This window comes from Nyctibius grandis, chromosome 8 (genome assembly GCF_013368605.1).
Source record: "Nyctibius grandis isolate bNycGra1 chromosome 8, bNycGra1.pri, whole genome shotgun sequence".
Lineage (NCBI taxonomy): Eukaryota > Metazoa > Chordata > Aves > Nyctibiiformes > Nyctibiidae > Nyctibius > Nyctibius grandis.
In genome coordinates, this window is record NC_090665.1 from 22,139,912 (window position 1) to 22,163,722 (window position 23,811).

Genomic DNA, 23,811 nt, shown 5'->3' on the forward strand with positions numbered 1-23,811 from the left:
TCTCTCCAGCTGCTGTTCCACAGCAGGTCATCCCCCCTTCTTAAATACATTATCACAGAGGTGCTACCACCATCGCTGATTGGCTTGGCCTTGGCCATCAGTGAGTCCATCTTGGAGCCAGGTGGCATTGGCTCTATCACACATGGGGGATGCTTCTAGCAGCTTCTCACAGAAGCCACCCCTGTAGCTCCCCCTGCTACCAAAACCTTGCCACGCAAACCCAATACAGCTGAATAAAGTTGCCTGTTTGTTTGGTATCAAAGACATGAACAGCCTATATGACTGATTCAAGCACCTATGGCTAGATTGTGATTCCGTGGTCACGGGAATATCCCCAAGAGGGACGGCTGCAGCCGCTGCCACTGAAGAAGGGCTGCTGGTCTGAAGTCAACATCTGTAGAGAGGCCAAGGAATGTTACAAGGTGCCTGAAGAAGCATCTCAGGAGACGGAACGTTTTATTAAATGCCATATTGCTTCCCACTCTTTTCTTTCTCCACTACCAAAATCATTGCAATGTTTTCTGGGTAGTTTGAAACTCAGATTTTGGGACAACCTTAGGAGGTCATTGCATCCATTCTCCTCTCTACCAAAAGGTCTGGTGGACTACATGTGCTAATATTGTTCCAAATAGTTCTTGCAGCTCTCCAATTAAAGGCACTAAAACATCACAAGAGAAGCTTTTCCTAAAGTCTACCCTGAATCTTGCCTGTTGCTCTTTACTGTTTGTCCTACCCGCAGAGAGCATGTTTTTCTCCTCTGCTTTGCAGGAGGTTTTTATATAACTGAAAACTCTTCACACGTTCCTCAATTCTTTTTCATTCAGCTAACCACAACTCTTTCAGCACATCAGGTCACTTTTACTAGACTTATCAATCTCACTGTTCTCTGTTGGAACCAACTCCAGCTGGTCCAGATTCCACTTGAAGTGCAACATCCAAAATCAAAGCTTTTTCTCCAGCTGAATCTTGAGTAAGGAATGTATCTTCCAACTCTGTTACCATCCTCTAAAGCACCCTGTTAATAAAATTGATTGCAACTGGTTCAAGACTTTTTTCCTGTTAATTTTTGTTTAATAAATCAAAAGGGATAAGATATTTGAGAGACTGAGAAACTGCCACTTGAGCACAACCACTAGGAAAGCCAGAGGTAAGTCAAAGTTCCCTCTGTATATATCCCCTACCTGTTATTTTCAGACTACTCTTTTTTAAGGATACCAGCAGGGGAAAAAAAAAAAAAAGTCTTTGAGAAGAGCTATACTTAGTTTATGGTCCTCTCCACAGACAAACTGTAAATTTCAGCCAGGCCAAATCTCACTGCTATTGGGTTTTAAAATTTGTCTTTTAAAATTACACTTACATAACATTAAGTGACATTAAACATGTTTTGAATGTCAGGACTTGATTATTTGCCATATTTGCAAAATAGGCTACAGACAACAGGGAACTACACTTGACACTAGCAATTAGCTTGCTATAGAAAAAATGCATTTCATCTTTCATTTTCCCACGGCTTGTTTCACAGTAAGGAAGCCCTCCCTACTAAATGAAGTGCGAGCTACACCACTCAGACACTCTATAGGATCCAGGCAAGCTATTTGCCGCCTTCTAATACAACTTCCTGGGAACAAAAGAAACAGAAACAAATCACTTTGAGGCAACGAAGTCAAAATGAGGATCAAGAGGAGGCCCAGAATATATGTACAAAGGGAGGAAAGGAGGTGTATGTGAAGCTGGAATTAGGCCTTTGAAATTACTTTCCCAGAACGTCCTGTCAATCTGACACAGAAAATCTGATACACAAAAAGTGTATGAGAAAATTTACTCTCTAATATTTTTATCGGATATTAAATAACATTGTCATGAATTTTTATCTTCAAGAGCCCTAGGAAAAACATCTGTTTCATAACGCACACCAAGCTGTAACTATATAAAACTAGCAATTTGCACTCTGCATTTTACTGCCTCATGGACGCACAGAAATACTGGATCATCAATAAATTTTTCTAGTTAAAAATAATCAAAAAAAGGTGACAGTGCCTCTGAGAGCTTCTAATCAGCTTTCACACACTTCTCCAGGTCTTTAAAAGGCAGAAAAAGAATACTGAGGCCACTTTCAAGTGTGCAATTTGCCCATGAGAAGGTCTATCCAGATACAGCTACTGCCTTCAAACTCCGAAGGCTGTCATTTCAAGAAAAAAAAAAAAAAAAAAGCGACGAAACTATGACTCCACACTGCTCTCACAGCACTTAATGTTTGGTGACAAAAGACATATATTCCAGGGTGTTCTTTAGGTGGCACACACTTTGCTTACAATTGAAATACGCTTTAAAAGCTCTGAAGCTCTTAGGTTCCTGGTTTTCGTAGTCTTCTAAATAATGCAATTAAAATTGGTAACAATATGATTATGGCTGGCAAACATTCTCTAGCTCCGTAATGACAACTTAAATAGAGTTGTCAGTCTTCTATGCTGAAATATCTGAATATTAAAGCAGTTATCAAATACTCCAATTTTTGTCTTTTGAGACCTCTGAATCATGTCATTATCTTGACACCCAGACTTCATAATCAGACAAATCTTTTATCCTGTGAGACAGAAGAGTCAGTTTTCATGAATTGCTTTTCAAACAAAACGCTTTAAAAAAACGAGTATTCCTGAGAAGGAATATTCCTATCTCCATTTATTGATGAGAAAATGGAAATATGAAATCATTTACACATCTTTTCCAGGGTTTCTTGGTGAGCTACAGAAAGCACCAGCAACAGAAAGCAAGGTTGCTTCATCCTCCGTCTTCTGACCTAAGCAGTATGCCAAACATTACTGCTCATGTATTTTGAATGAGGGTGAAAAGAAGGTTCTTATTTTTTTCTCTCTCTCCTTTGAACCGATATGGAAAAGTATTTCTTTATTATTTACTATGAAAAAAATTTACAAGAAACCATAGTGTTATGCAGAAAAATTCAGACACTGGGATCTGTCTAGCATGTTCCAAAGATTTTCCTTCCATTTCTTCCCCCTAGGCTTTAAGCTTTCTTTTACACAGAATATGCTGGCTCCGTTTCCCGGGGTTAGTTGTTTTTCTAACACTTATAGTCATATCAGATGTATTCACATAATAGACTTGCCAAGTTGGACTGAATGTTCCATTGATTTGGAAATGCCCGGAATGACTAAGACTTCAAGTTTTGCCCATGTAATTAATTTCATTGGAATAAAATATTCTTAGTTATTCAGATCATTGAGATGCTTTCAGCTGTACTTAAAAATTAAGATTAAAATGATATTGATGTTAATGATGAAGTTCAAATACGGCCAAAATTGAAAGGTTGACTAATTGGGTCTCACAAGGCATTTGGATATGGTAATATTTCTAGGACTTCACCGAGTAGTTTAATAGTACATACTAGAATAAGATAATAAATAATTTAAGAGATCAGCCTTATGCATAGATTTGTGGAGAGACAGAAAGAGGAAGTGAAATGCTGCACAGTACTTCTCCCTGCCCGTGACCACAAGCACCTATGGATATTGAATGTGCTGCAAAAAAAAAAAAAAAAAAACAAAAAGGATCTTACCCTTCAGCATATTCTATTGTATATAACTGAAGACCATGACAGACTGTCCACACAATTTCCAGACACCATCAATGCAATTCCAATAATCCAGAAAGTGTGCCTCTGTCTTATTGAACAAAGCTCTCTAAAAATGCTTTGAAGAAACCATTTTTCTGTCCAAAATAGTGATTTCATTGGAACCTATGATAAAGATCCAAGGGTCAACAACCTGCTAGAAAGCTAACAAAGCCACAAATTGCATGTGAATATTTAACACACTGATTAAGTTCTGTAACTGACCACCTACTAAACATTCTAGAGTTACCTCTTATATTCTTTTTTCCATAGAAAACTTTAGAGAATCTTGTTTTTTTCCTTGCTACAGAGAGTAGACAATTTTTGCAGCCTGGAATTATTTTGTAAAATAAATTGTTATTTTCTACTGAGTGAATGGTGAGAACCAGGACTGTGTCTGTAATCCTTCTCCCCATCCTCAAAAACATGTGGAGAAAGGGGCAGGGGGGTGTTTTTAAAATGAGGAGCAGCAGAGCACAGTAAAGTAGATGAGACAGTGATTTCAAATCTCAACCTGTCTTAGATTGTCTTTGCTACTCTCTACAACAGGATGCTTAAAGCATCGGAAGAGCTTTGTACACACTGCATCCTACCCATATCTCCAACTAGAAGGCACCCATCTTCAAGCTAAAAGTCAGGTTTTGGTTACAGTATTAAGCTTCTCATTTGTGTGAGATACCCACAAAATGCCTTTTGAATTAAAATTTGTGTCCTATAGAAAAATATAGAGCAAGTAGAAAGCAGCACCAGGTTCTTATTGAAATAAATCCTTTTTACTTTCCTCTACTGATCAGGTAGGGGTGGGAAAAGGAAGACCCCACAGAAATAAGTATATCAGATATTAACTGCATACAGTGCCAAGATACATTAATTCTTTTATCAGTCCTGCATTATAGTCTTTGAGGATATCTGATTTTAAGAAATAAAGTATGTGAAGTAATAAGTGAAATTTCAAGTACTGAAATATCAATTAAATGCCCTTAAAATGTCTATTTTTAAACACTAAATACTGGTAAATTGTGGCCAGTTATCCAAAAATGCTCTTTGCAGCCCTCCAGTGGTCAAATACAAAGTAGAACCCACCAAGAAAACTCCGATTTGTCTGATGAACTACCTGCAGCATTGAAAAAGACATCTCCCACAAACTAAAAACTCACATACTTGTCTAAAGATCCGTATAAAGGAGAGAATTACCTTAAAATACATAAGAAAGTAAACAGGAGGAAAACAATTCCCCTCCATCAAAATGTTCTATGTTATTTGTTACATCGCACAGTTAATCTGACCAGAAAACACTGTATCCCACCAGGACGCCAAGGTATACGTTGGGTTAGTAACAGAGTAGCAATTCATTTCCTCTAGTCACTTTCTGCCATTCATGGAGGTCAATCTCAAGCCAGTTAAGGCAATGTTTGCTGGGAAGAATCAGTTTCCTCACAAAGTTAGGATTCACGCAGTTGTTTTTTTAAGAACACGAACAAAAACAAACAAACACTGAAGTTTTCCCTTCTCTCTCACACACGCACAAGTAAAAGGTAAAGGCTCATATAAAAGTAAGAAGAACAGAACTGCCTTAAAATAATATAAAATAAACTGAGGTAGAGTTCTCAAAGACGAGTTTATAAAAAGTTAGACCAGAACTGCAAGAAAACAACGCCAAGGGAAAAGAAAACAACCAAAGGAAAGCCAACCCTGCTACCTGGGAGCCCAGAGCCCTTCCGGAGGGGAAGGCCCGGCTGAGGAGGCGGCGGCTCCCGGAGCCTCGCAGGGCAGCGCTGCAGCTCGGGCAGTTCCCACACACCTGCGGCCCCTCGCGCCCCCTCACCGCGGCGGGCGCGCGGGGGAGCAGAGAGCGGGACGCGGTGCGCGGGCTGGCCTGAGGTCACGGCCTCCCAGGAAACTCGCCGGTTACCATCTTCTCCTCCCGCTTCCCTCCTTTCGGCCCTCCCTGACCGCTCACTGGGAAGCGGGAGACCCCAACCTACGCGCGATCCGCCAAGCCGCGGCTTCCACCCGCGCCGGACTCCCGGAGCGGTTCCGCAGCACCGGCCGCGGCACCTCTCGCTCGGCTCGGCCGCTCCCGGCGTCCCCCCCGTCTCCCGCCGACGGGCACGCCCGAAAAAGTAGCGGGCAACGAGTCGTCGGGGACGGGCTGATCCGCGGCCGCCCGCCGAGGAAGCGGGCCAGGCGCAGCCGCCAGCGCTGCGGCGCCGAGCCCCTCACAGCCCCCCGCCCCCCCAAACTTTCTGCGTCGCCGCCTCTCCGGGGAGGGACGCGCCGCCCGCGCCCCCCAGGGTGACCGCCCCGGCCGGCTCCGCTCAGACCCCGCAGCAGAGCGGCGACCCGGCCCCGCTCCCCCCTCCGCGGGCTCCAGCACCGTGGCCACCCGCAACGCCCGGCCGCCCAAGTACTTGGGTGCCGTCCGCGGGCGGGCAGCGGCACCCGCACCCCGGCCCCGCCGCTCCCGCTCGCCGCCGCCCGCGCTACCTGCCTTTGGCGGCGAGCAGGCTGCCCAGCCCCAGCAGCACCAGCGCCGCCGGCCCCCAGCAGCGCCGCCGCATCCCCGCCGCGGCGCCGGCCCTCCGCGCGCGACACGCCGCCCTGTGCGGCGGCTCCCGGCGGCTGTCTGCGGGGCGAGGCGGGCGGGCGCAGGCTGCCGCCGCCGCTCCGTCATTCGCCCTCACTGTCAGCACCGGGGCGGCTCCGGCGCCCGCCCCGGGACCGCGGCGACGTCACGGGGAGGGGCTGCATGAATATTCATGAGCGGGGGCGTGGGGCTCCGGGCTCTGCCGAGGGGGCAGCGCCGCCGCCGGGCCCGGCTGTGAGGAGAGTGGGGCGGGGCGGGACCTGCGCGCGGGGCGGCCCCGCGCACCTGCTCGTGCCGGTGCCGGTGCCGTCCCCGCGCGCGGTCGGGGCGGGCAGCGCAGGGGCCCCGTCAGCGGCCCCGGCCGGGTGGGAGCGGGCAGCCCAGAAAGGGCGCGGGGGGCCGGGAGAGGTTAGTGTGGCGGGAGAGGGGATGCGGGGACCGGCGGGCAGTGAGAGAGGGGAGAAACATGGCTTCGGTGAAGGACGCAAAGGGCAGCAGGGCAGGAAGACACAGAGGCGGTGGCTGGAGCAAAGGAAGAGGCCAGAGCAGATAAAGCAACAGTTTAGCAAATTCGGAGGAGAAATAGGAGACCTTGGAAACCCGAGGTGGGAAGAAAGCTTGTGGAGAGAAAGTGAAATGGTTTTGTTGTAGGCAGAGGACAAATTGCAAAGGTTTTGGTGAAGTGGAGAAATGAACAAGGAATGGACGAGACTACAAACCTTAGAGACGGAGACTGCGCTGGCCAGGCTCGGGCTCTGAAGGCAAGGAAGGCTGTGTGGTGGGGTCTCGGGAATTGTGCCCAGGTGAGACTCGTATTCAGGACTGCAGAGATCTGAGATATTCTGGAAGGAAAGCACAGGCAAAGGTGAGGTCATGTTAAGGATATAAACTGCACCAGCTGTAAGATACTGGCTACATACCAGCTGTGAAAGCTACGAGGAATTATTGCAGGGTAGCTTATGCCCTGCAAAGTCCCCTCCTTGCTTTAGCTACTATCTTATTTGTGCTCTATCTCATAAATTGCTCATCAAAGCCACCTAACTCTGGAAAGCAAGTACTCACAGGAGAATGACAACTCTAATGTACACTTGTTAATCACTTGCCTTTGTGAGGGTTGTCATTCTAACAGAGAACAAGTTCAGACTGCTCTAATGAAATGGTAGGAGTTTAAGTTGAATACTGGGTGTCAAAGAGCAAGACCAGAGTCCATCCTACATAACCCTGTGTAGCCCTTACACAGAGGACGTCACAGTCATTGTGTAAAATCATTTGGGTTTGGGTCTTTACCGTTATTCCTTTCCTTTATCTTTCTCCATATGTATTGCTAGAAGCATGATTCATTGAGCAAATCACTTTGAGTAGATGGAATGCAAGGTTCCCTCCTCCTTCTTCTGACCATACACACAGAAAAAGCTGGATGGGATACAGAGACAAGAACCCAAGCCCTTTTCCAAACCTAAGATGTAACACTTCATCTGCTAGAGGAGGCAGCTAGAAATACACATTTACTCTTCCACTTCATCCAGACAAAAAATTTTCAAGTTATACCAGTTGGTACAAACTTCTAATGCTCTTTTTGGTTGCTCATCTAATTAGTTATGGAATCTGCTTTCCTGTAATCTGTATTGTGAGCTGGAATGGAATAGGCATACAGAAAAATAAAGAAAATCAGCAGTAAAATAATTTGGCATACCAGACAACTATGCACAGGGAAAACTATTTTTTGCCAGCATTCAGTTGTTTCTCATCTTTCTACAGAAGATTTTTTGATGAGAAATTCAGCTATTATAAGTCACTTACGTTAGGAGGAAACTCCTCCATCCCCAAAGTGTTAAATGTTCCAAAACACCCTTTGCTATGTACGCACAGTAAAGGTTTCCTGCAAACAGCTCAAAAGCACTTTCAGTATGGGATGCAAGGCTTGACAATGGTTCCTGATACCCAGCTGGGAGCACACCACCACCTGTCTTGTGAAACCATCCGTGCACACTGCAGCTGGGGTTTTAAAGGTGCGCTGCTGTGCTGAGTGGCCAAGCATCCATCACCTGGAGGCAAATATGAAATATAGTGCAGAGAGTTTTAACTATCAACATGAATGGGAATTACAGGGTAAATCCATCTGGTCCTGGCCAAAATCGTCCACATTTATAGCAGACTGACAAAGACTACAAAGGCATAGAAGGAACTTTTAAATCTAACAAACTAAAATCCTCACTGTAAAAAAAAAAAAAAAAGCACTATGTGGCAAGCAGCAACAGAAGTCCATAATGCAACATTCCACTTTCTGAAAGGTTAGAAATATGACCTATGGACCAACACATTGAAATAGCATATATATAAACCCAGCAACATAATTCTGGGGAGGGTATTTTCATACAGTGAACTAGCAAGAATTTGAGGAAGCTAAAATTGGAAAATATTGCTTTTTAGAGTATTAACCTATTATTAACAACCCATAATATAACTGATTTGGTGGCGGTATCTAGAAAGAGGGGTTTGCAAGGTAGATGCTGTACAGGAAGATGCATCTTTCAGCCAATTTATAGTCTAAATAAATATGACAGATAACAGAAACAAAAAGGGACGAACATTACCCCATTCCACAGGCAGGGAGCTGAAGGACAAATGATGAAGAGACTTCACTGATAGATAACATTATATTGCTGTCAGAATAAAGAACTAATTTCATCTCTGGTACCTTAATCAAGTACTGTTCTCCTTTTTACCTGCATTGTATTTGTTTATCGACATGACAGCCTGAGTGCTCTACAGTCTTATACAGGTAATGGATGTAGAAGGATAGAAATATTTACAAACAGTAATGATGATGTAGCACCATGTAGAAATTTAAAGTAAATAATTACGATTAAGTCCTACATTTTATGCTGCTTTGCAACCAGGTGTGTCCATTAACTTCTACAGCTTTTACCACGGTTTAAGAAAGCAAGCTGAAAATCCTTTACTCATTTTACTCTTTCTTCTAATCGTTGTGTAGTTGAAGGAGTGTATCTTTCAATTTTTGCTTATATACATTTGTGACAGAACCATTACAGTAGGGAAATGTATCATTTAGTCCCAAACAGGACATCGCTGAAGGATTACCTCTGACCTGAGATCCATCCATTCACATGTCTAGAACCACCACTTTGTTCTGACATGTTTTATTGGTCTTGTAAAATAGAAATTCTAAAACAAGGGGGGAAAAGGTCATAGCCATGCATTCACAGAGAATTATTGACATGGACCTGGCATCAGAGGCAGTCAATCAGAAAGATCCATTTGAGTCTAGAGATGTAAAGATTATTTTTATCGTAGTTTCCCCAGTATGGATTCAAGATACTGCTGGAGGAGGGGATTTAACCCTGACAGAGAGAGTTTGCTGAAGAAATCTGTGTAGCTCCAAGGTCATGGTCAATCCTACCTCATGATTATCAGGATATTTACCTGGGAGTTTTAACTATCATGGTGATCATATTTTCTGAATAAAAGTTAGTAATATCATGGTGAATATCAGTTTTTCTAAGTAATAAAGAGAGAGCTTAGCAGTAATATTCAGGTACAAAGTGGTGTCACACTATTGTTAAGGGTATTAGACTCCATTAGTTAAAAAACAACTTAAGCATCAAAAATAAAGGAAATAATGAAAGAAGATTATTTTTCAACATTATAAAAGTCACTTGGTCATCCATACAAAATATTTCAGTACATAAATGTACATAATTCAGATCCTATAGCAAACCCCATTGTAGCATTCATAATAGGATCAGGGTCTAAGTTCACTGCTCTTTATTGCTTTATTTTAGGATGTTGCTCTATGTTTGCATAATATGAAAAATGGGAAGCACATAATCTAATTTGGTGCCTAAAGCCATTATTCCAACAATGTTAAACTTAATATATAGTTAAAAAAAAATTCTCCATAGAAATCTAGATTTTATTACATTTTGAAGAAGTTTATGTATTACCAAAGAAAATGGCAATACGTTTTCCCATTGGGAAAACAAAAGGGAGAGGAGCATACATGCTATTTTAAAGAAGAAAATAGATTTAAAAGATAGCGTTATAGAGCATGTATTTTAATATGATACATAAAAGTCTGGTATTGCAATCAAGTAGAGAAATGAGTATCCACTTTTTCAACAGAATGGAAGTAAAATTTGGTTTTGCTAGTCACATAAAGTAATGGGTTTTATGTGTGCCAAACGCAGCAGCGATGACACTACTGTAATTTATGTTTCTCTACAATAAGTTTGAACTGGGCCTAGGGCCGTCCCGATTATCTGCTCTTTTGCTCCATGAGTTTAAACTTGCCTTGAACGTCAGAGGACCTGAACAGAGTGATGTAGCATTTTGCTACCGCTACTGCAGCTTCCATTGCCTCTCTAGAAGTTTGCGAGCATTTCTCCTGAGACTTATTCAGGTCAGGAGCTTTTAATAAGTAAGTAGAGTGGCCATCAAGTAGAACAGAACAAACACAGCCTGAGAAATGAGTATAAATGTAAACATTACTTTCCATATATGCCACAACTGCTAATGTGTTAATTAAACAGAAGAAAACAGACTTAAATTATTTATTCTTAATAAATGAACCATCTGAATAATAAATAAATGTGTTCTGTAATCATTGGGAAGTTTTTTAAACAAAATGCCCTTTTGCGGCAGGAAGAATCACACGGAAGGTGGGGAAGGAACTGTATTTGTTTAAATAACATTAAGAACCCAACCGAAGCCGAATAGCTATAATGTTGGAAATTAATACTGCTGACAGTCTATTGCATTGTCCCTTATAATTTGTGTATAATGTTGTAATCCTATTTAAGGATGCAGACTGGAACTCTGAAAGTCTATGTAACCCTACATTTTTTAATCAGTATAATGGAAAATGTGCAACCAGTTCCTCGGCTCTGATATTTGAAGCCTTAACACTGAAACCCTCTGCTTTTAAACTCATGGCTTTTGTCATGCTCTTAAATTGCAAGAGACATCGATCTTGTTTTGGGCTCCATAAGAAGAACAGGCTTTTAATTGTTATTTCAAAAGCAATATTTTTTTAAACGTATTATGAACCTTGCTTGGTTTTTATAGTGGGAGATCACTGAATAAGATCATGTTACATGTTAAGTTACTCTCACTTAATCACATCAAAATAGTCCTTTGACGGACACCTGTATAAAAGACTTGTGTCTGGCAGGAAACGAGGATGGTAATTCGGTAGGAGATATGACTCAGATCTGAGCTAACGTCCTATTACAGTCGTGCTCCTGGAAGTGCTTTGGAATGAATTATATAACAAGTCCTGACAGCATGTTCTCTTTAACAATCCTGCAGTACTTTCACGAAAGTAGGGAACTTCTACCCAAATTCCTTCCTGGCTGATTAGATACCACCCACCTAACTTCCCCATAACATTTTAGTTGGAGATTGTACCCTCACATGTTCACAGACACAATGATTTTATGCACAACAGTGTCTTGAATCTCTAAAAAGATAAAGAAAGCAACACTATTCAGGTAATCAACTGATGGAATCCACAGTGGAGTGCTTAACTCTGTATTAGTCTTTATTGTTTCCCTTTTAATGAAAAGAAGATTCTCACTCTATTTTAATGTTTACCAATGAGATAACACCTGCTAGGTGTTTGTCTTTTCATTTTCAGTGATGAGATGAATTACAGAGTACTGCTATCCTTCTTTTGCATTATCTGGTTTGGATCTTTCATTTAAGACATTATTTTATGTAATTAAATTAGAATTCGGAAGCAGAGATCATGTATTTTTTTTCCTTATTAATGAGATTGTCAGCAGAGTACAAGGAAATCAGCAAATCTTTGGCAAGTTTTTAATGAATGTAGCACACGATTTCAGCCTTGACATTAGATCTAAATTGGGAAAGATATAGTTAAAAAAAATTAACACATGGAACAGTGAGTAAGTATTTTGCCTATAGCCAAGACATAATTTCAACAAACTTAAACCAGGAACACAGCGAATAAATATTTTTTTCATTTTGTGAAGACTGTCTTTGAATTAGTTTTTGATGCCTTTTTCCAAAGGTATCAAAACCACTAGGTGTAAGCCACAATTAAGTGTACTGTTTCAGATTCTGGCTAGCCAGATAGAGAGATGAATGCCTCCAGCATAACTATAGTTGAAGCTTCCCACATCCATTCACCATAAATTACTTCGCCTTCTAAAAGTGTAGGCAATGCAGTCTTACATTCACATTTAAACTGTTGGTTGTTGTTTTCAGGTAAGCTGCTACATTTTACCTTTGGCTTTTTTCCCTCCTCACTTCTTTTATTCTTTTGAGAAATATTTCAATGGAAAAGTTAATGAATCATAGAAACATTATTGCAAAATACCTAGGATTCTCCCCTGTTTCTTTTGTGAGAGTGTTCCAGTGTCATTCCTGCTATTAAAAACTAACAACCCTTCTTGTCTCTCCTATTCTACATTAGCAATTGAGCACCAGAAGTAATAAACCAGTTTTCATTTGGCTACTAGTAAGATACTGGATGACTAAAGCTGCCACCGTGGGCCACAGGACCTTAATCAGCACGTGAGATAGCATGGTCTTACCCCATTAGAAAGGTGACAGATCAGCATCCGCCCTGTGGCTTGCATCAAACAGAAAATGAAAAGTTATGTATGGTGCCTAGCACAAGTGTATAATGATCTCTTCAGATTATTAGATCATGAAATTGGTGCTGCTGTACAACCCGCTGAACTAGGGTCTTTCTTTGTAACCATTTTTTTCTACATTCAGAGAGGCAAAAACGTAGTCTTCTGGAACACCATGTCAGCTCTTTATGGAATGGACTTCATGCTTGCTGAGCTTGGATGGCAGCACTTTAGATAACTTCAAATATCCAGAGGAAATGAGAACCAGAACTACAGTAGTCTTAGTTCTTGGAAGCAAAGGCCATCACCTGAAGGCATAGTAGGCAAATTCTTTAACTCTTCAAAGCATTTATTTCTTCTTCCTAACATTTCTTCTTTCTCATATTACCTGCCTTCAAACCAACTCATCTTCTCCTAAGTTCCATTTCACAGGACATATGTTCTGTAAACAGCAGGGTGAAGTTAGAGATGTAAATTGGTCCCCCATTGCTAGGTTTATAGCCCATGTTCATTGATTACACTCTCCTTTCAGCTTTGTATGCACTTCAGGGAAGATGTGAATCCATGTAGGGACATGAATACCGCTACTTTAATGTGTGGAGAGGGAAGAGCAATAAATACCCAAGGTGACCTTTGAAGCCCAACTAAAAATGCATTTTGACAGATTTTTAACAGTACTGAAGAGAAAAGTTACAGTATTTCTATCCATCCTGAATGGCTTTTAAGGGGCCACTCTAGCTCCCATCAGACTGCATAACAAAATTTCTATAGGATCAGTTTTTCATGCCCTCTGCCTTTTTTAGAACTTGTTCAGTCCTCCTGCCTTTTCCCATGTTCTAGAACTTTTAAACGAATATTTAGTTTATCTTATTCACTCTCAATATTTTCCATATTATCTTCAATTAGTCAAAACTTGCTGTTCCTACCCTTCTCTAGTTTCTGTATATTTTCTTAATACTTCCTGAAGTTCTAAAACAAAGTGTCAAACTGTAAATTAGTGCAAACTAGCCTAAAATCTATGAGGTTTTCCCATTATATATATAACAAACATGAGTAATTCTAAGCTAACACTTAGATAGCTTCTCTTTATTTGTCAAAGGCTAAGCACAGCTTCCCTTTACCAATTCACAATCTTCAAAATGAAAAAACACACCTTTGCAGGAAAAGTAGATTCTAATACAGAAATGCAGTCAAAGCTTGGAATCGCTACATGGCTATTAACATCCTTGTAACTGCTGTCTTTCCTGGAGTTTAATTACCAGCTTATTATACCAGACTAAATGTCAAAAAATGATGACGCAGATAAAGATTTTCCAGTCACTATAAAATTTCTTCCTCCAGCTAAGTTTGAACCAGTTACTCTCAATAGCTGTTCTTCATTTTTCTGATTGATGATAATTTTTTATAATTTTCTACCTTTTTCTCCATGTCTGATTTCACTTGATTATTATAATAATATAGTCATATACTATATCTGTTCTGTTTTCTTCTAATGCAAATTTCTTGATTTACTACCGTTTTAGATTTAATTCTGTTTGATTTGAGCTGCCAAGCGCTCTTGTGTTTTGGCTGATCACTTAACAAGACCTGATATTTACAGGAGCTAATAATTTCAGTAGGAACACAGGTAAAGAGTGCCATCCAGAGACATACAGAGCTCTAGGCATACTGGAAATGGCAAAGCACCTGAGTGCTGAGAGTCATAGCACTTGTGGGTTTTCCCCCCTCATTATGGGAAATATAATGCAATCTGGATTTTTTTTTTCTTTAAAGACCAACACAGATAATGTGTCTGCATCACAGGAAACCAAAATACCTGGATGCTCAGCAGTACCTCACGCTGTGCAGTTTTATAGTTCATGACTTCTACTGTCCTAACTGTACTAGTTTCATTTGCAGTAACTGAACTCTTGATGTAGAAGAGAAACTACGGTGATTTTTTTGGTTTTAAACATAGTGACCGTATGACGCACAGATGAATGAAAACATGGACTGGAAACAAGTCAGAAAAGCTGTTACTGAAATACAATGTTTCCAGAGATGATAAATAACGGAAAAATTACATCAGAGATTCAATGCTGAAATGCATCCACATAGCTATCTACACAAATCTCTGAATTTCAACATTAACAAAATTCAGCTGAAACCAAGCAAATGAATTGCAGTCAAGCCCTTCTAAAAAATGAGTTTGAGAGGCCTAGAGTGGCTTCAGAGAGGAATCGCATATACAGGGCAGAGATAGCAGAGTCATCACTCTAGGAGCTGAGATGAATTCTTAAAAATATAACCTTATTCATTTGGTTTTCTGAACTAAAGGAAATAAAATCACCAAAGAGTTCAAATCCTAGAACAATTCTAAATGCAGTGCTATCCCTTCAGCATAGATTTAGATGAAATAATATTTTTTCTTACTCACAGGAATCTATAAGACACCCAAGGACAAATAAGCTACTAATGTAGTCAGAGAAGAGATCTTCAAATCCACAGTGTTCATACTGTTGCATGATAGCTGAAACAGTAGCTATAGCAGTATTCCACTTACTTATGTCTTGGCTCTCGATAAAGGCTTAGAGTTTCCAGAAGGACTAATCCTCTAACTGTGAAAGTGATAAATATTGTAATTATTCTCAATTTCCCAAAATTATAAGTTCTAGCATATAAATACAACTTGAGCGAGGAACCTGTTCCCACACATGAAGTGGTTCAGGGCAAAAGATCTCAAAGGAGGCAGAAAGGATTCTCCTAGATCCTTTCTGTGAGTGACATATGAAGTGTACCCCAAAACTATCCTGCCTTGTTGACCAATACTAGATGACATATTAAGTGCTCATTACCAACAGTAACTTGGAGAAATAGTTCATTGAAACACAATGCAGCCTATCAGTCCCATCCTCTATCACACTCTTCAGTGCTAGAAGGCTATGACCTGCTGCTTGAATGAGGTTACATGACTTATTATGCCCTTTTCATCCACTCACTTTCTGGCAACACGACACAGGACTCTAGATTAAGTATATTTATTTTTTCTATAGAATATCATGAGTGAAAATGCTCTGGTTTGGAAAATTACATTTTGCTACACTTTCATGGAGAGTGTTGGTCTTCCAAGTAACTGAGAATTGACTATTCTGAGGATTTTAAACTGCAGTGAAGCTTGTGGTAGGCAATGAATTCAAAATGAACGTATTAGCCTACTAAGTGTTTCAGATACTAAATGGACTAACAAAATAAAAAGGAAAAGAAGCAGAGCTTTTTTGCAGAGAGCTGCAGTTTCTTACTATCTCAGAATCTTGCTACAGAAACTGCAAAATTTCCCAGTGAAATTTCTCACCACCAATAAACAGTAGGCAAGTATTGTTTAGCAGTTGCCCAACAAATGATTGGCATTTGCATCTCATCTGTCATTGGCAATGACAAAGTGGCTTCCATGTTTTAGTAACTTAACAGTTTGAAAAGGCTGCAATTTTGTTGTGATAATATGAAAAATTCTTATTGTCATACAAAAAATTATTACTCTCTCAAAGTTACTAGAATTTGATAGCTACCATTCACAGATAAAGCAAAAGATATGATTAAAATACCAAAACAATTAAGCAGTGTGAAATTGTTTCAGATGCCCATGGATCAATAAAGAACAACCTTCAGTAGGTTAAAATTGTCTGTTAATCAATAGGAATGCGTGCTTTTACTAAAATGTTTTTTTTAATAAGTATATCATTATTTTCCCTACTTTGACTAGAGGTTTGCAATGTCAATAAAGCTCCTGGTAGCCATGCTCGGAATGCAAGATGAATGCAATTCCATAGTGAAAGAGAAAGCAAACCTCACAGTCCCTGTTCCAAGAGGGCCACCAGCTCCTTCCTGTCACAGTGGCTCTTCCCCCAGGAGCCTCCAAAGCAGTAACAGGACACCTTCAGACAGTAGCTCTATGACTAAGCAGAATCATCACCTCTACCAGGTTCTAGGAAGGCTAAGTGGAAAAGGAAGGAAATGCAGCTGAGCCATCAAAGCATCCCATTTAAGTTCTGTCACAACAGAAAGAATTGTGACCTGACAGAGGTAGGAGGCTGCTTTCCATCCGGGTATTGAGACATTACAGTGCTTGAGAGGTGCTATGTGGTGGGCATGGTAAGTATGGAGACAGACATTGGCCACTCACGGATTTCATCAGTTTCGTCTGGACTCACTAGTACACAACATCCCAGACAAACCACCCCTCACAAGCTCATCATTTAGTTCAGTAAAGTACCTCACATCACATTGTGCCAAGCCAATTGATTGACTGATTGTTTAGAACATTCAAAACAAGCTTTCTGTTTCTTACTAAATCAAAGTAAGTGTGATTTTTATCGTTTATTAAGCACACCAAAAGTTTGCTGTAAGTTGTGTTTTTGTTTTTGTTTTTTTTTTTTTAATTCTAAGTGCAGATCAGCAGCAAACTAGGTAATAAAATCATTAAAACAAGACAAAAGATTTTGATAAAAGAGAGCAAAGAATGAAAATGTGCATTTATGTTACCACTGTAGTTTGGCTCAGGTGCACTTTCGAAGCAAAACTAACTGTCCCAACCCACTATGCTTTGTTCACACTGTGGAGCAATTGCAAAGTACGTGAACTGGATTCCCGTCAAGTGACATTAAAGCAGTGGATATGGCCCAGATTCACACTTAGTGCACTCCAGCTCCTAACTGTTGCTCAGTCCACAGGACCAGACTAGGGTAAAACTGAAGACTGAAGTTAAGTTCATGAAATACGTGTAGTGTGGGCAAAGGGTTCTCAGCACCAGAGCTTCATTCATTAGATTTCCTCCTATCACACAGCAAACCTTAGCAGTGTATACAAAGCTTAAGTGGAATTTAATGGTATGTAGTTAATTTCACACATTTCTCTCCAAAATTGAACACCAATCTGACAAAGATTTTGTGCATTTTTCTTGTAATCAAACATTTTAAGATCTTAGAAGTGGACAATTAGGAAATGTAGGTGTTCTTACTATTCTATAATTATTCTGCTTACAGTCTATAGGCCCTTCTCCCCCATTTTCCTTGCCTGATATATCATTTCTACTGGTATCATACCGAAGGACCTCCTTCTTGGTTGTAGAGTTTGCAGGTATATTTCTCTCCTTACATGCACACTAAGTAATAGTTGTGCAAGTTCACCACCCTAGAGGTACAAGGTGCTGTCAAGTATTGATCTATTTAATTGGTTTTGTATCTTTGCTCTGGCACAGCAATTTAGTAATCCCATGGTGACAAGCATTTCCGCATTCTGTATAACTTAAATATCGTCCAAGCACCCGAACATTTTAAATGTGTATATTTGAAGTTCATATTCTGCAAACATTTGAGTGATTAAAACTTAATTTTCAAATGTTTGCAGGAGTTAAACAAAGTCAACTTGAATTAAGTTTTCAATTCAAATGAATAATGGGAGAAGTATTTTTATAGTGGTTACCATGCTTTGCCCATTTTGCCTTAGGGAACATCAGCAGGGTAGCATGTAGGCAAGAAGTCTGCTACCAATTTATTGTCTATATTTTTATGTCCTAAATAAACGTAAATGGATTTTGAGTGTTTTTCAGTGCATTTGCAGAAAAAATTAATCTCTTGGGAAAAACAAAACAATTCAGCTGAATTAATTATGAACAAAAGATTCTCTTGGTAAAAAACAGCAGAGGTTGCAGTAACCTGAGGAGTACCATGGCCTTTGTTTAAGAGATTATATGCAAGTCACCATCTTGTTTCTATCTGTATCTTGTCATACAAATTACTCTTTGACAGAGAGCTGATATCTCACCAAAAACCATTATAAAAACATAATTACTACTTCTGCATCATTAATCTGAAATAGCAATATGTTTCTGCATAAATGGAAGCAAGTTAGGAAGTTATGCCAGTCCATGGTCTCTCAGATGTACAATAAAAGTGTTAATTAACAGAACAGAGACCTATATAAGGCCTATATAGTTTTGTAATCTCCATGAAAAAAGCAAAACTCGAGGCCAGATTGTAATTCTGGCCACATTACCACTTCCCTGGAAACTTCTGAGGGCACAAGATATCCTGCAGCATTTTCCCGTGGTTGGCACAGCTACCTGTTCCCTGGTCAGCTGTCTCTTCCTTTCTTACTCAGGCTCACTGTGAAATGGGAACCAGGGCAAGACCTTCCCTCCTCACTGCACTGTCTTGCTCTCACTGGGATGCTCCATTTCCCAGGAACACATTTGTGCCTAAATGTTTTCCAAGGAAGATTAAATGCACCTTTCTCCCCCACTCTTTGATGTTACTTTTTTCCTTTCTTATTTCTCTTTTCTTTTTTCATATTTCTATCCTCCAGTGTCTCCATATTATGCAATGACAAAATATTATGTACAAAAACTGGATGTGACTAGTCTTGAACATGAGGTAATTACTGACTTGTAAATAGAGTATCCTGTCAGAACATTTTATAGCTGTGCTTTTGCGGATTAGTATACACCTTAAAAAGGCATATGATGAAGTAGAACATGATAAAACAACCTTTGGGAATGGCAAGGTAGAAAGGAATGAGAGAAAAAAATGAGGAGAACTGAAGCCAAGGAGATCACAGGTGAAGATATTTTGCAACTGTTATTCATCTTTCCGGATCAAAGACAGCTGTACCTGTGAAAGAACTACAAAATTTGACCCTGAAGACAGTCACAGTGCATTAAGTTTAGAAAATAAATGAGAAGATGTAATGTTGAATGTTGCCAGAGTCTTCAAATACACTTTTTTTTCACTCTGCAGAAGAGTTGCTGTTCTGCTATTGCTGCTAAATTGTCTATAAATACCTCCACTGTGTGGCTAGTAAATCTTTTGGTACAATAATCTGGGGCACAAGTTATAAGGAAAACTACCAGAAGATGCTCGGATCTTGTGCAACCATCATTAGCAGATGTGAGATCTCTAAAACTGTAACAACAAGGGAACTTCTACAGAAGATATCTGAGCTAATGTCAGAATTATTGGGAGTTATTGCTAAGAAGCGACACTGATTTCACTGAGGCCAGTTTCCAAACACTGTCAAATACATGATACTTCAACTCAGATGTGAAGAGGAAGTGCGATTAAGTTGTTGGGCTATCATACAAGAAACAAAATGAGACTGGTTAGATTACACAAACAACAGTTACAGCTTTCATGTTATAAATTACGTTTTGTATAATTAAGTATTGATTATTTAAGGATTCTGAGGAAAAACTGTTAATTTGGTTTTCCTATGAAAAAATATACCAACTTTTTAGATTTTAATTCCCATAGTGCCACATAACAACAGGAACAGCTGGACAGAAAAACAAATGGTGTAATTCCTCCCCTCTACCCCCAATTAAAATCCTGGTTTTGCCCTCCAATTGCTAGCATATAAACTAAAATATTTCATCTTAGATTGTTAGTTACTGTCCTGATAAAATAACAGTTCTATTGTAACACAAATACTTAATCTGTAGAAGTCATTTATTACAACACTGTGAGTAGTTAAAAAAAAAAAATATGAAAAGAAAAGGCTCATTTCAGACCCATAGAATCCATGGGATCCCCTACAACTGATGTCACTGAGTTTTGCCTTAAAACCTAATATCCAAAGGCTTGGAGCAAAACTTCCAGTGAGTTCAATGAGGCCAATAAATCACCTCTCTACTCCAGTTTGAATTAAACCACATATGTGAAATAAAGAACAATTAAGTCCATAACTTATTTTTCAAAAGCACTTTCTGTGGTTTTGTTTGCTTTTTGTTTTGGGGTTGGGGTTTTTTGGAGGTGATTTTTTTTTTTTAATTCAACTCATTCTGCAAGTTAAGAGTTGAGTCAGAGTGCTCACTGAACAAAAGTGGTGAACTCTCCTTTTTTTAAGAGGCTTTCTCGTGAGCCATTTGTAACCAGTTACTTTGTGATGCAAAGGCTCAGGCTAAGCAGCACTCATCAATCCAGGCACTGAGTAGTGGATCTCAGCGGTCTCATCTATGCTCCTTATTAAAATAGGTTCAGGAAATGAGCTCAGGCACTGGCCAGCTGGTCATCCATTTGCTTGACTGTGTGCTTGCTCCCCAGCCCCTTGCTGGCTTGTGCCAAGTTGTAGTTTCCCGGACTGCAAGGGCACAATCCGGAGAGGAGCTTGTGCCAGGGACCATTCCCAACAGACAGCAGGGACAGCAGCCACAGGGAGACCAGAGGAGATACAAAGCCAACTGCACTGTGGAAGCCACGTATATATTTCAGAAATAATCATGTCCTATTTTGTCCTAGACATATCCTGGCTACTTGCTTTTCTACAGCAAAAAATTGTATTATATACTGTTCTTTTCTGGCATATACCATCTTAAAAGGTTTTGGATTTTTCTTTTTTCCTGTATTTCATCTGAGTTGTTAGTTTCTCTGAGTTCAAAGAAGGCTTTAATAGTTTTCTAAGTGTTTACTACTTGTATTGCAGCTAACAAATATCTTTGTCCTGTTCTCCTTTTCTCTGTTGCTTGTAATGCTTCTGTTCCTTGTACAACTGCTTGGCTTGTAAACAGTACGGTCCCTTAAAGATACCGCAATTCAATGAATATGGATGTTTTGCAGAGCTAATTACTGTATATGTAACATGTTAATTATTTCAGGGCACATAGAATTGATAATTCACAGAGAAGTAAGAAAGAGTTAGAAAATTAATATATGAAATATGTATGTAAATGCTTCCCCTTTATTGAGAGGCAAAAATGTGGACATGTCAGCACACAGGCTGCCAAAAAAAAAAAGGACTATGACATTGGGATGAATTTAAAAAAAGATAGTCATATTCACGTCAATTATTTCTTCTCATTTGAACAATCCTTACATTAAAAATATTGCCTGCATTCTGAGTCATATCAGTCAGAAAAAAAGATAAGAAATAAAGATCAAATCAAGAACAAAAATGAGTTTGAAGGAGAAGGAAGAAATCTAAATTGTCTTCACAGCAACCCAACAAAGAATCAGCAAACGGTCTGAAAAATCAGTGATCACACTACAGTCAAGGTACAAGGCGAACAGACTGGAGAGACATTATGTATCAACAGGGTCTACTCATACAATTTTAATGAGGAACCTGTTGCAGCTAATTGTCTAAAGCAAAATAAGCTATGCATTCAAAGAGGGAGAAACTTTACAAGAAAATCCTCATCAATTTCTCGCCCTTCCTGCCTGCTTCCATAGACTCTCTAAGGATGCAGGAGAATTGGAACCATATTGTTTATTAATTATACTAAGACAGCTTCTACTGAAGGATTTCAAAGCATCTTGTCAAACATTTAATTAAGTCTCACAGTTAGTCTCCCTTCAAAAAGGTGTTAGTACCTTTTCACAGAAGATTTTTCCATAATAAAAGGTTTCGGTGCCCTAGTAAGATCACACAGCAAAATCATTATGAAACTGAAAAACTGTTCTCAAAAGGCAGAAGAGCAGGAGGTCAGGAGAAAGCCACCTCCATACTACTGTCTTTGCACCGGTGGGAGGACAGTTGCCTGAATGCATCTCTCAGAAATCATCCCACCTACTATCAGTGACCATCTCTTTCTTGCAGAAATAAGTACGTTACAGAAACGGTGTGCATTATGGCAAAACGAGTAGGAATTCCCTGTATGATTCTCTGGTGGGCATGGTTCACAGGATCCTCTGATGGGCAAAGTGGTCCACATCAAGAGGAGTTAAGGGGAAGATTGCAGCTCTATGGAATGCTCTAGTGATGCTGCCTCTAGCACACTGGTGTTTTAGTACTCATGTCCACGCCCTGAAAAGGCATGGAAAAACTACAGAGGAATTCTGAAAAAGCTACCAGAATGTCCAGAGACCTGAAAACCATGTTTTGCACAGACCAAGCAGGAAGTTGAATCTATTAATTTTGTTAAAACACATTAAGTAAGTCGGGAACCAGTTAAGTACAATAAAGATAAGTAAATTATGAGGCCATTTAATTTAGCAGATAAAATCAGAAAAACTGCCAAAAGCTGACACTAGAAATAAGATTTTTTTTTTTTAAAATAGAATTAATTAGTTATTGGAACAGATTACCACGAAAATTGACAAATTTGTCAACAGCCAACACCTTTAATGTGAGGCCAGCTACGTGTCAAAAAAAAAGAGACAGCCTACTGGAAGCTGAGTGTAGCAGTCAGGTCAGCCTAATGATCATCGTGATTCTGTGTGACCTTACAGTCAATGAATCACTATGAAGAATGTGACTTCTGTGCAGATGCTTCCCGATCATGAAAATGTTAAGCTGATTTAGTTATTTGGTCAGACCTTCCTGCTTTTCCGAAAGTAGCATACCTCAAAAGACCCCTAACATTTAGAGAAAATCACTTCTTTTGAGCACACGCTCAGTGGTAGCAGAAGTCACTGCTGCTACCGAAGGCAGCCATGCCCCCCTTCCCTGGGCAGGTGTTACCATTACACACTCTGCTTGCCTGGAGAAGGGCGAGTGCAGCCCGGCTATGGCCGCGCTGCTGCTCAGGCAGGAATCGGAGCTCAGCTTTGTGCTTTGCTCAAAGGGCAAAAAAAAGGGCAGTGCTTTGCTGTCATCCAGCTGGAGCTTTTCCTCCTGCATCGGCAAAGACAGTAGCTTTCAGGTTGCTGTTTTACTCCCCTCCAGTATTTTGCTGCCCACTTACTTTAGCTGTGCCCAATTTCCTGCTACGGACGCAGTATCCGTTTCCATTAAAATCAGTATGAGCTGCTATTGATATCAACAGAAGATGGATCCTGCCTTTAGACAATGCAACCGGAAAAAAAAAAAAAAAAAAAAAAAAAAGAATTACTATTTACCTCATTTTCAGCAAGAGTTTTGAAGGTGTATAGATTTGTATTTGGTAATCTCCCCAGGCCCATGGAATGTGAAAACTACAGTCCTCCTCAGATAAATAACTCTCCTGGGTACCCAGCGAGGCATGTAACGGCCTCAAAGGTACAAAATCCAGGAAATTAAAGAATGAGATA